Source organism: Anomaloglossus baeobatrachus, chromosome 1, assembly GCF_048569485.1.
Source record: "Anomaloglossus baeobatrachus isolate aAnoBae1 chromosome 1, aAnoBae1.hap1, whole genome shotgun sequence".
NCBI classification, from domain to species: domain Eukaryota; kingdom Metazoa; phylum Chordata; class Amphibia; order Anura; family Aromobatidae; genus Anomaloglossus; species Anomaloglossus baeobatrachus.
This window is the reverse complement of record NC_134353.1, coordinates 607,444,550-607,454,773: the sequence shown is the minus strand read 5'-3', so window position 1 is coordinate 607,454,773 and position 10,224 is coordinate 607,444,550.

The following is a 10,224-nucleotide window of genomic DNA, read 5'->3' as shown; positions in this document are numbered from 1 at the left end:
CATACGTTTCTGACCCAAACCGACCCACACAAGTTTATGGTGCCTTGAAAACCAAAGACAGCATACAGATACCATTATTGTGCTTTCAGCGTATAACATGGTAGTGGAAAAGAGAAGACTTGCAATCTTTTTTAAAGGCCAAACTAGAAAATTACTGATGAAACATTAATTGGAGCAGTACACACATTAATAGACTGTGAGGAATGGAGGATGAGTCTTAGGGGTACTTTGCACACTATGATATCGCAGGTGCGATGTTGGTGGGGTCAAATCGAAAGTGACGCACATCCGGCGTCGCTGTCGATATCGTAGTGTGTAAATCCTTTATGATACGATTAGCAGGAGCGAGGAACATCAACTTACCTGCGTCACCGCGGCTCCCGTAGGATATGCGGAAGGACGGAGGTGGGCGGGATGTTTACGTCCCGCTCATCTCCACCCCTCTGCTTCTATTGGCCGCCTGCCGTGTGATGTCGCTGTGACACCGCACGACACGCCCCCTTAGGAAGGAGACGGTTCGCCGGCCAGAGCGATGTCGCAGGGCAGGTGAGTGCATGTGAAGCTGCCGTAGCGATGCAGCAATCACAAGATATTGCTGCTGCGACGGGGGCGGGGACTATCGCGCTCGGCATTGCAAGCATCGGCTTGCGATGTCGTAGTGTGCAAAGTACCCCTTAAGGCCCTGTCACACACAGAGATAAATCTGCGGCAGATCTGTGATTGCAGTGAAATTGTGGACAATCAGTGCCAGGTTTGTGGCTGTGTACAAATGGAACAATATGTCCATGATTTCACTGCAACCACAGATCTGCCAAAGATTTATCTCTGTGTGTGACGGGGCCTTTAGATCTGCTCCCATACCGGCAGCATTTTTTCGTACACAGACTAGGTGTTTTCTCAACATAACACATTACATAATGAGCAAGTACTGATAACAGCATCCATCACATTATTCCACTTTTAATATGTACTAACAGTTTTTCTCGCACTAGCTTTTCCTTTTTTACTGTTGCTAAATGGGGAAAGCAATATGGATATTGTACCTGCTGAAATTAGAGCCACTTTAATGTAAGTATAAGGGAATTTCTTGAATATAAATCACTTAACAAATCTATCTCTCAAAAGTTTAGACTAAATTTTGAAGTTATTCCCTATCCAGGAGACAGGAGATTACCTGATTACTGCACTCCCCTGTGCTCACGAGAACGGGGCTATTTCATCGGTGTGGAATGGAGATTGATATTTGCAGCAGTCCCATGAGAATGAATGAAGCAATAGTCTATTCAGATGGAGTTCTTCAAACCCCCATTCTGGGGATCGCAAGGTTTTTGACCACTGGGATGTTATCCCCTAATCTTTGTATAAACCCCTTAAGGCCTCATTCAGACATCTATTTTTCACATACGTGTTCTTCTCCATGATTTTCAAAGATAGAACAAATATCAGTTATAGTTTATGTGTCTGTTCACATGTCCATGGGGTATTTTTAGATGGAAAGAACAGACGTTAATGATGTATTCCCATCTCCAAGATTCTATCCCAATATTTAGTAGATGTAATAATAATGATAATAATAATAATATTAGCAAATACCTCCAGTTAGAAGTGTAGTATGGTTCTCCTGATTTACTGTTGCTTACCTCATGTTCAGAGCATTGCAGGACCTTAGGTATCCATGGTTACGGCCACTAGCAACTAACTTTCACTATATGCGGGGTCGTAACCATGGATGCTTAAGGTAATGCAATGCCCTGCACATGAGGTAAGTGACAGTTGAGCGCATTTCTAATTGGAGGTATTTTTTAATATTATTATTATTATTATTATACCTACTACATATTCGGATAGGATCTTTGAGATGGGAATACACTTTTAAGTTTTGATCCGATTCAAAATATCACACTTGCAAATGTAAGTGTGTGGATCTGTGAAAACTGGGACGTCATTTGTTTGCTATCAGAATGCTGTTTGTTTTTTACACTCTCTTGGGAGGAAACATAAAAATCGTTCTATTTGGTTTTTCATGGACGTCTGAATGAAGCCTTAGCTGCACGAGAGTTGCCATAAAATTCTGCAGGGACATATACTTCCATTGCTGTTGCTTTGCTCACCCACTAGCAGACAGTGACATATAGGATGGTAATGAATATTTACTTACAAATTCGAGGCAGAATTATATATTCCGCAGACTTGCTGGGAGAGGTTCAGTTTAGTCTTTTCTTCTGTTTCATTAGATTATAATGATTAGAAGAACAGAAGATTGAAATTTCAGAAGAAACAGATCCATCCCATAATGGAGGCAGAGTGATCATTATAATGCGGTCTGTTTGGTTTCCATATAGGTGGTCATTATTTTAAATTAAACCTGTTGGTGTCTGATCTGCAGGTAGGATGTTATAGAGCAGGAGATGCTGATCTGATTAATACATACGTATTTTTGTGGGAAAAGTGTCAGTAAAACTTGTATTTTTGCTTATGGAAGAAAACCTTGATGCTTGTTTACATAGTAGTCCAGTGGGCGGTGCTATTCAGTGATTGACAGTCCTCATTGTATTGCATGCAGAGATAGCTGTCAATCACTCATAGTATTGTCAAGGAGAAATTCCATAGTTTCGGAAACCTCCTTGATAACGGCGAATGTCTGCTGAAATCTCAAATCAAGCGTTACTGAATGCTAGCCAGGAGGAAAATTAGACCAAACAAAATGTTATTTTAATAATGCTAATGTTAATGCTATAAGCTCCTCATTCAAACTCCCAATAGTATGCCATTGGCTATATTAAAAACATATGCAAAGAGTCTGTGACGTTGGAGTTTCCCCTCTCTGTCCCTTCCATTGCTTGTGGCGCTGTTCTCAGGCAGCTCACACAGGCCATAAATTTGGACTTGCGTCAGGTAGCCAGTCTTTCTTAACACATCTGCATTCCGTTGCTTTTTATCAGTCCAGCTTGTGCCTTGACATACGCATAGTTTTCCTGATATGCTGCAGTAACCAGAAAAAAGACTGAAAAATATATGCAACATCTGCTGCAGGCTTTAAAACTTCACCTTGCTCCTCATATACAAAAGAAAACTTGGTTATAGAAAAGTATATAGTGGTTATATAAAAACATATAGAAATATATATATTATACTCTCACAGTAGAAAAGCATATAGAAAAATATTTTGTATTTTTACAGTATGGCCCACTGGACTTATATGAAGATTTCAATGAATCTTTCCTCACAAACCTATATATCATTCTGATTATAGTTCAATATAGGATATTTTTAATGGATCACACTGCATGTATAATGTGATAGGTTATCTTTAACAGAAAAAAAATTACCATGTTGACAAAGTCTACTGACAAAGGCTCTGATCCAAGTGTGAACATTTCCTTATATAACTGTCATTTATGCAGTTTCTTTATGTACACTTTAATTAAAGGGTATTTCTATCTTCAAGATCCTATCCTAATATGTGGAAGGTGTAATAATAATGTAAACAAATAACTCTAATTTACCGCCTGATGTACTATGTCACTTACCTCATGTTTGGGGCATTGCAAGACCTTAGTTATCCATGGTTAGAACCACACATATAGTAACAGTTAGTTAGTTGCTCGTGGTCAAAACCATGGATACCTAAGGTCCTGCAATGCCCCAAACATGAGGTAAGCAACAGTGAATCATAAGACGTATACCACATTTCTAATAGAAGGTATTTGCTAATATTATTATTATTACACCTACTACATATTAGGATAGGGTCTTTGAGATGGGAATAACTCTTTAAGCTTATTATGACTACAGCTTCGCTATTATTTGTTTAGCTGATTTGCACAATAAAGCCATGTTGGCACATAACTGATAAAATACTATAGAAAAGCCTTGCATAATGTAAATAAATGGGATTTTCCAAAACCTCATACACTTTCCAGATCGTAAATGATTTCTAAATTTGAGGCCTTGGAGCAGATTTAAAAAATATCAAACACTCAAATAAGAGTATGTACACAGAGGGTTTGTTTTCTTGTTGATTTTAAAAAAGATTTGCTACAAAATTTACATAAACACTTCAAATACTCTCTGAACATAACTCCTAAAAAAATCTTTTAAAAATTGATGCATGGATTAGTGAGCATGCATCTATTTTTTCTGACTTAACTGACTTAAAAAACATGCCACAAAAAAAAAAAAAGACGTGTCACTTCTTTGAGGCAGAGTTTTTTTGAGTAATGTAATCAATCTTGACATTGAAGTCAATAGGTTGCAAAAAAGGTGTGAAAAAAACCTCTTAAAACTCTATATAAAAAAGTCAGAATTTTAAAATTATGTATTATGTATGTAAATTTATGTATATAAAATCCACGGATTTCTGAAGTGAATATCTATTATACACCACATCAGAGTTTGCCATAAAAAAGTGTGTGAATACAAAATAAATGGCATTTTTCTTATAATTTTATTGCACAAATGTGAGTATAATAAAAATAAATACAAAAGAGCATTTAATAATGACTATTTTTACACTTACACAAACACACGCACACACATATATACATAAGTTGTAGGAAGTGTTAGTCATTCAAATTATAATTGCATATATATATATTTATATATGTATATATATATATATATATATATATATATATATATATATATATATTAGGAGTATATATGTATATATATCTAATTGTAGTTGGAATGAAAAACAATTTCTTCATCTTTTCTATAGATGGTTCTAATTGAGGTGGTCTACATGCAGACAGCAAGGCGGTCATTAGCTCAGATCTGTCATTAGTTGTCCAGTTAGTCAATTATTTCATTCAGTTGATTCTGTCATCAGGTGGTCAGTCGGGGTCATCCTCGAAATGTGACCTATTAGTGAGCCCTGAGGACTGGAAGCCACAGCAGTAAATCACTCATGCCTTTATAACAATAGCGATGGTATGAGAGCCACTGAAAGATTTAATGTCCCCAACCTAAATAATTGATATGATACTTTATTAACAGGAGATGGCTATAAAGTTAGATGAAATTGTTTGAGAAATACAATAGACATATAAAGCAGACATGACATAGGAGCTTATTCATGATATATATGCACTATATATATATAAAAAAATATATATACATATACTTGTGTGTGTGTGTGTGTATATATATATATATGTATATATATATATATATATATATATATATATATATATATATAAAAATGTGTGTGTTTGTGTGTATATATATATATATATATATATGTAGATAGATGATAGAGCAACATAATTATACATATATGTGTACGTTGATATACAGTATATTGTATGTGTAAGGCGTACATATATCTATGTGTGTGTATATATATATATATATATATATATACTCTCTCTCTCTATATATATATATATATTATATTATATATATAATATAGTGTATACTGGTTCATAAGTTCTAGCCTCAATGTTTAAAGTGTCTCAATCAACACCCATTTGCCACATAAAAGGACACCGGAATTATAAATGGACTGTAGGTTGGATTCCTTTACAGAATTTGTATTGAAGCCCAGTTTCAATTTCTTTCTTCTGCTGTCTCTCTGTAGAAAGCTGCATAAGTAACTGACCTATATGATTTGTAATAGTTTATTAGAATGGCTCCAGTCTCATAATCTCATATCTCTATAATTATTGGTGTCATTGAACAGTGCCACATAGTGATACTACTGACAGGTACTCCCGATGCTTTACTTTGATTAGAATTTGGTAATTGTTTCTTATTTATACCTGTACGTTATCCGATTAAATGATTATTTTTAAGATACTGAGTTTAATTCTATACATTATTACATTAATAATATAGTATATTATTACATGAGGTCTTTGTAGGTGTACAATGTTTATTTTTGGCTTACGCTCATTTTAATACCATAATGTTTATTACATTCATCAGCAAGTTATTTGCTTAAGTGAGGGCATTTAAGTGTATTTATTTAACAGTTTAGATGATTTATGCTGAGATTGTTATGTATAATTCTTAGGACACTTAAAAATGGCTGTAAACTGACTTTTTTGTAGAGGGAGCTTTTTTTCTCCTTTATCCAAAATTTCAGGTAATAATGCTAATATGGTATGTACAGTATTTGTACAGGCAAACAAAGTAGATAAAATAATTACTATGTCGTACTTTAAAACCAAAAATGTTATACCTTCATTATCTTGTTATTGCTGTTATTATTGTATCAATTAAGATAATTATCATAGAGATTTTATTATTAGACTATCATACTGCATTTAGCTGGAGTGAATGGCAGTCTGAGCCACAATGCAGAGCTCAGCCTACCATAAGTGCTGACCAGAAAGCAAAGTAATGTATATTTAATAGAGAGATTATATGTCATATGAGGCAGATTACTGAAATATATTTCAATAGAATTCCTATAAAGTCCCTAAGGCAGTGTTAGAGAAAGGTATAAAACATGGGCGGCACGGTGGCTCAGTGGTTAGCACTGCAGTCTTGCAGCGCTGGGGTCCTGGGTTCATATCCCACCAAGGACACTATCTGCAAGGAGTTTGTATGTTCTCCCCGTGTTTGCGTGGGTTTCCTCCGGGTACTCCGGTTTCCTCCCACACTCCAAAGACATACAGATAGGGAACCTAGATTGTGAGCCCCAATGGGGACAGTGTTGCCAATGTATGTAAAGCGCTGTGGAATTAATAGCGCTATATAAATGAATAAAATTATTATTATTATTATAAACATCAATATCGTTACAAATAATAGTGTCATACGCAGCACAAAAAAAGGAAACAGCTCCTCCTGGTGGCTAAAAACATAAAAGCTATTCAGGCTAAGATGAATATATAAAACTTAGTTTTGCAAATTGCCTCTTCAGAGGAAGAGGACTTGAACTATAGTACCACCTACTAGAAAAAGCAATCCTAAAAGTCAGTATCTACCTTTTAATAAGCCCTCCCATCAGTGGCGTAATTAGAGTCTGATGGAGCACACTGCAAAGTTTGAGCGTATACCCTCCCCACCTCACTGCATGATGGTCAGATGTATAGGACATTACAGCAATCTAAATCCTATAAAGACATACAGTGCTGGCCAAAAGTATTGGCACCCCTGCAATTCTGTCAGATAATGCTCAGTTTCTTCTTGAAAATGATTGCAATCACAAATTCTTTGGTATTTATTAACTTCATTTATTTTGCTTGCAATGAAAAAACGAAAAAAAAAAAATGAAACAAAAATCAAATCATTGATCATTTCACACAAAACTCCAAAAATGGGCCAGACAAAAGTATTGGCACCCTTAGCCTAATACTTGGTTGCACAACCTTTAGTCCAAATAACTGCGAACAACCGCTTCTGGTAACCATCAATGAGTTTCTTACAATGCTCTGCTGGAATTTTAGACCATTCTTCTTTGGCAAACTGCTCCAGGTCCCTGAGATTTGAAGGGTGCCTTCTCCAAACTGCCATTTTGAGATCTCTCCACAGGTGTTATATGGGATTCAGGTCTGGACTCATTGCTGGCCACTTTCGTAGTCTCCAGTACTTTCTCTCAAACCATTTTCTAGTGCTTTTTGAAGTGTGTTTTGGGTCATTGTCCTGCTGGAAGACCCATGACCTCTGAGGGAGACCCAGCTTTCTCACACTGGGCCCTACATTATGCTGAAAAATTTGTTGGTAGTCTTCAGACTTCATAATGCCATGCACACGGTCAAGCAGTCCAGTGCCAGAGGCAGCAAAGCAACCCCAAAACATCAAGGAACCTCCGCCATGTTTGACTGTAAGGACCGTGTTCTTTTCTTTGAATGCCTCTTTTTTTTTCCTGTAAACTCTATGTTGATGGCTTTTCCCAAAAAGCTCTACTTTTGTCTCATCTGACCAGAGAACATTCTTCCAAAATGTTTTAGGCTTTCTCAGGTAAGTTTTGGCAAACTCCAGCCTGGCTTTTTTATGTCTCGGGGTAAGAAGTGGGGTATCCTACCATACAGTCCCTTTTTATTCAGACGCCAACAGATAGTACGGGTTGACACTGCTGTACCCTTGGACTGCAGGGAAGCTTGAACTTGTTTGGATGTTAGTCGAGGTTCTTTATCCAGCATTCGCACAATCTTGTGCTGAAATCTCTTGTCAATTTTTCTTTTCCTTCCACATCTAGGGAGGTTATCCACAGTGCCATGGACTTTAAACTTCTTGATGACACTGCGCACCGTAGACATAGGAACTTTCAAGTCTTTGGAGATGGACTTGTAGCCTTGAGATTGCTCATGCTTCCTCACAATTTGGATTCTCAAGTCCTCAGACAGTTCTTTGGTCTTCTTTCTTTTCTCCATGCTCAATGTGGTACACACAAGGACACAGGACAGAGGTTGAGTCAACTTTAATCCATGTCAACTGGCTGCAAGTGTGATTTAGTTATTGCCAACACCTGTTAGGTGCCACAGGTAAGTTACAGGTGCTGTTAATTACACAAATTAGAGAAGCTACACATGATTTTTCAAACAGTGCCAATACTTTTGTCCACCCCCTTTTTTATGTTTGGTGTGCAATAATATCCAATTTGGCTTTCTGACATTTTTTTTTATCTTTTTTTTCATTGAAGACAAATTAAATGAAGAAAATAATACCAAAGAATTTGTGATTGCAATCATTTTCAAGTATAAACTGAGTATTAGCTGACAGAATTGCAGGGGTGCCATTACTTTTGGCCAGCACTGTATGAGTTGCCTATTGCCCTTAATTTTGTTGTAATGTCCTCCATGCTGTACTAGTGTCCCCATTCTGGGCCATTTCCTGGTAAATATGTCCCCTTTCTTGGTATATTTGTCCCTATCCTAGTATATATCTCCCATCCTGGTATATACTGTATGTCTCCCATCCTGGTATATAAGTCTCATATCCTGGTATATATGTCTCCCACCCTAGGCCCTAACCGTGTATAAATGTTCTCCATCCTAGTTTATCTGGTTTATATGTCCCCCAACTTGCTATACATATCCCCCATCCTGGGCCCATCCTGGTATATCTGTATCCCATCCTGGTATATATGTCTCCCATCCTAGGCCCCATCCTGGTATATACTGTATGTCTCCCATCCTGGTATATAAGTCTCATATCCTGGTATATATGTCCCCCATCCTGGACCCCAACCTAGTATACTATATATGTCCAACATCCTGATATATTTGTGTCCCATCCTGATATATATATGTCTCACACCTTGGTATATATGTCTCCTATCCTGGTATGTATGTCTCCCACCCTAGGCCCTATCTGTGTATAAATGTTCTCCATCCTGTTTTTTTTTTGTTTATATGACCCCCAACTTGCTATTCATATCCCCCATCCTGGTCCCATCCTGGTATATCTGTATCCCATCCTGGTATATATGTCTCCCATCCTAGGCCCCATCCTGGTATATACTGTATGTTTCACATCTTAGTATATATGTCTCCTATTCTAGTATGTATGTCCCCATCCTTGGTATATATGTCCCCATCCTTGGCCCATCCTAGTATATATGTCCTCATTCTTGTTCCTATCATAGTCTATATGTCCTCATCCTGGGCCCCATCCTGGTATGTATGTGCTCCCATGGGCCCTTCCTGGTATGTAAGTCCCCATCCTGGTTAGTATTTCCCCATCCTGGTATATATGTCCCCATCTTAGGTCTATTTTGGTATATATGTTATCATACTGGTTTTTATGTCCTCATCCTGGTATATATATCTTCATTCTGGTATATAAGTCTCCTATCCTGGTATATATGTCCCCCATCCTGGTATATATGTCCCTATCTTGGGTGTCCTCAAAACACAGATACTGTTAAAAACTTTTAAGGATAATGTGGCCCACTGCCAGACCAACCCATATGGCATTTTCCAGATTTGCCTAATAGTCTATCCAGCCCTGCTATTCCCCCTTCCATTTCCTATCTCTCTTGTGGACTTGATGAATATGTGTCTTTTTTCAACTGTACTATGTAACTGCCACAAAGGAGGCCAAGTAGTGTCCAAAGTGTCTTCATTGTCTTCACTGATGTAAAAAGCGCTGTCATAGCTCTGTTGACATTTAAATTCTGTTTTTCCAACAGAAACCCTAATGTAGTGCTCAGCAGAAAGGCAAAGAGTAAAATAATTAAAAATGCAATAGGGGTTTTTTTTTTTTAATAAACATTGACTTAATTATCATACACAGATATATAGTTTCACAACAATATATAGCAATATCTTT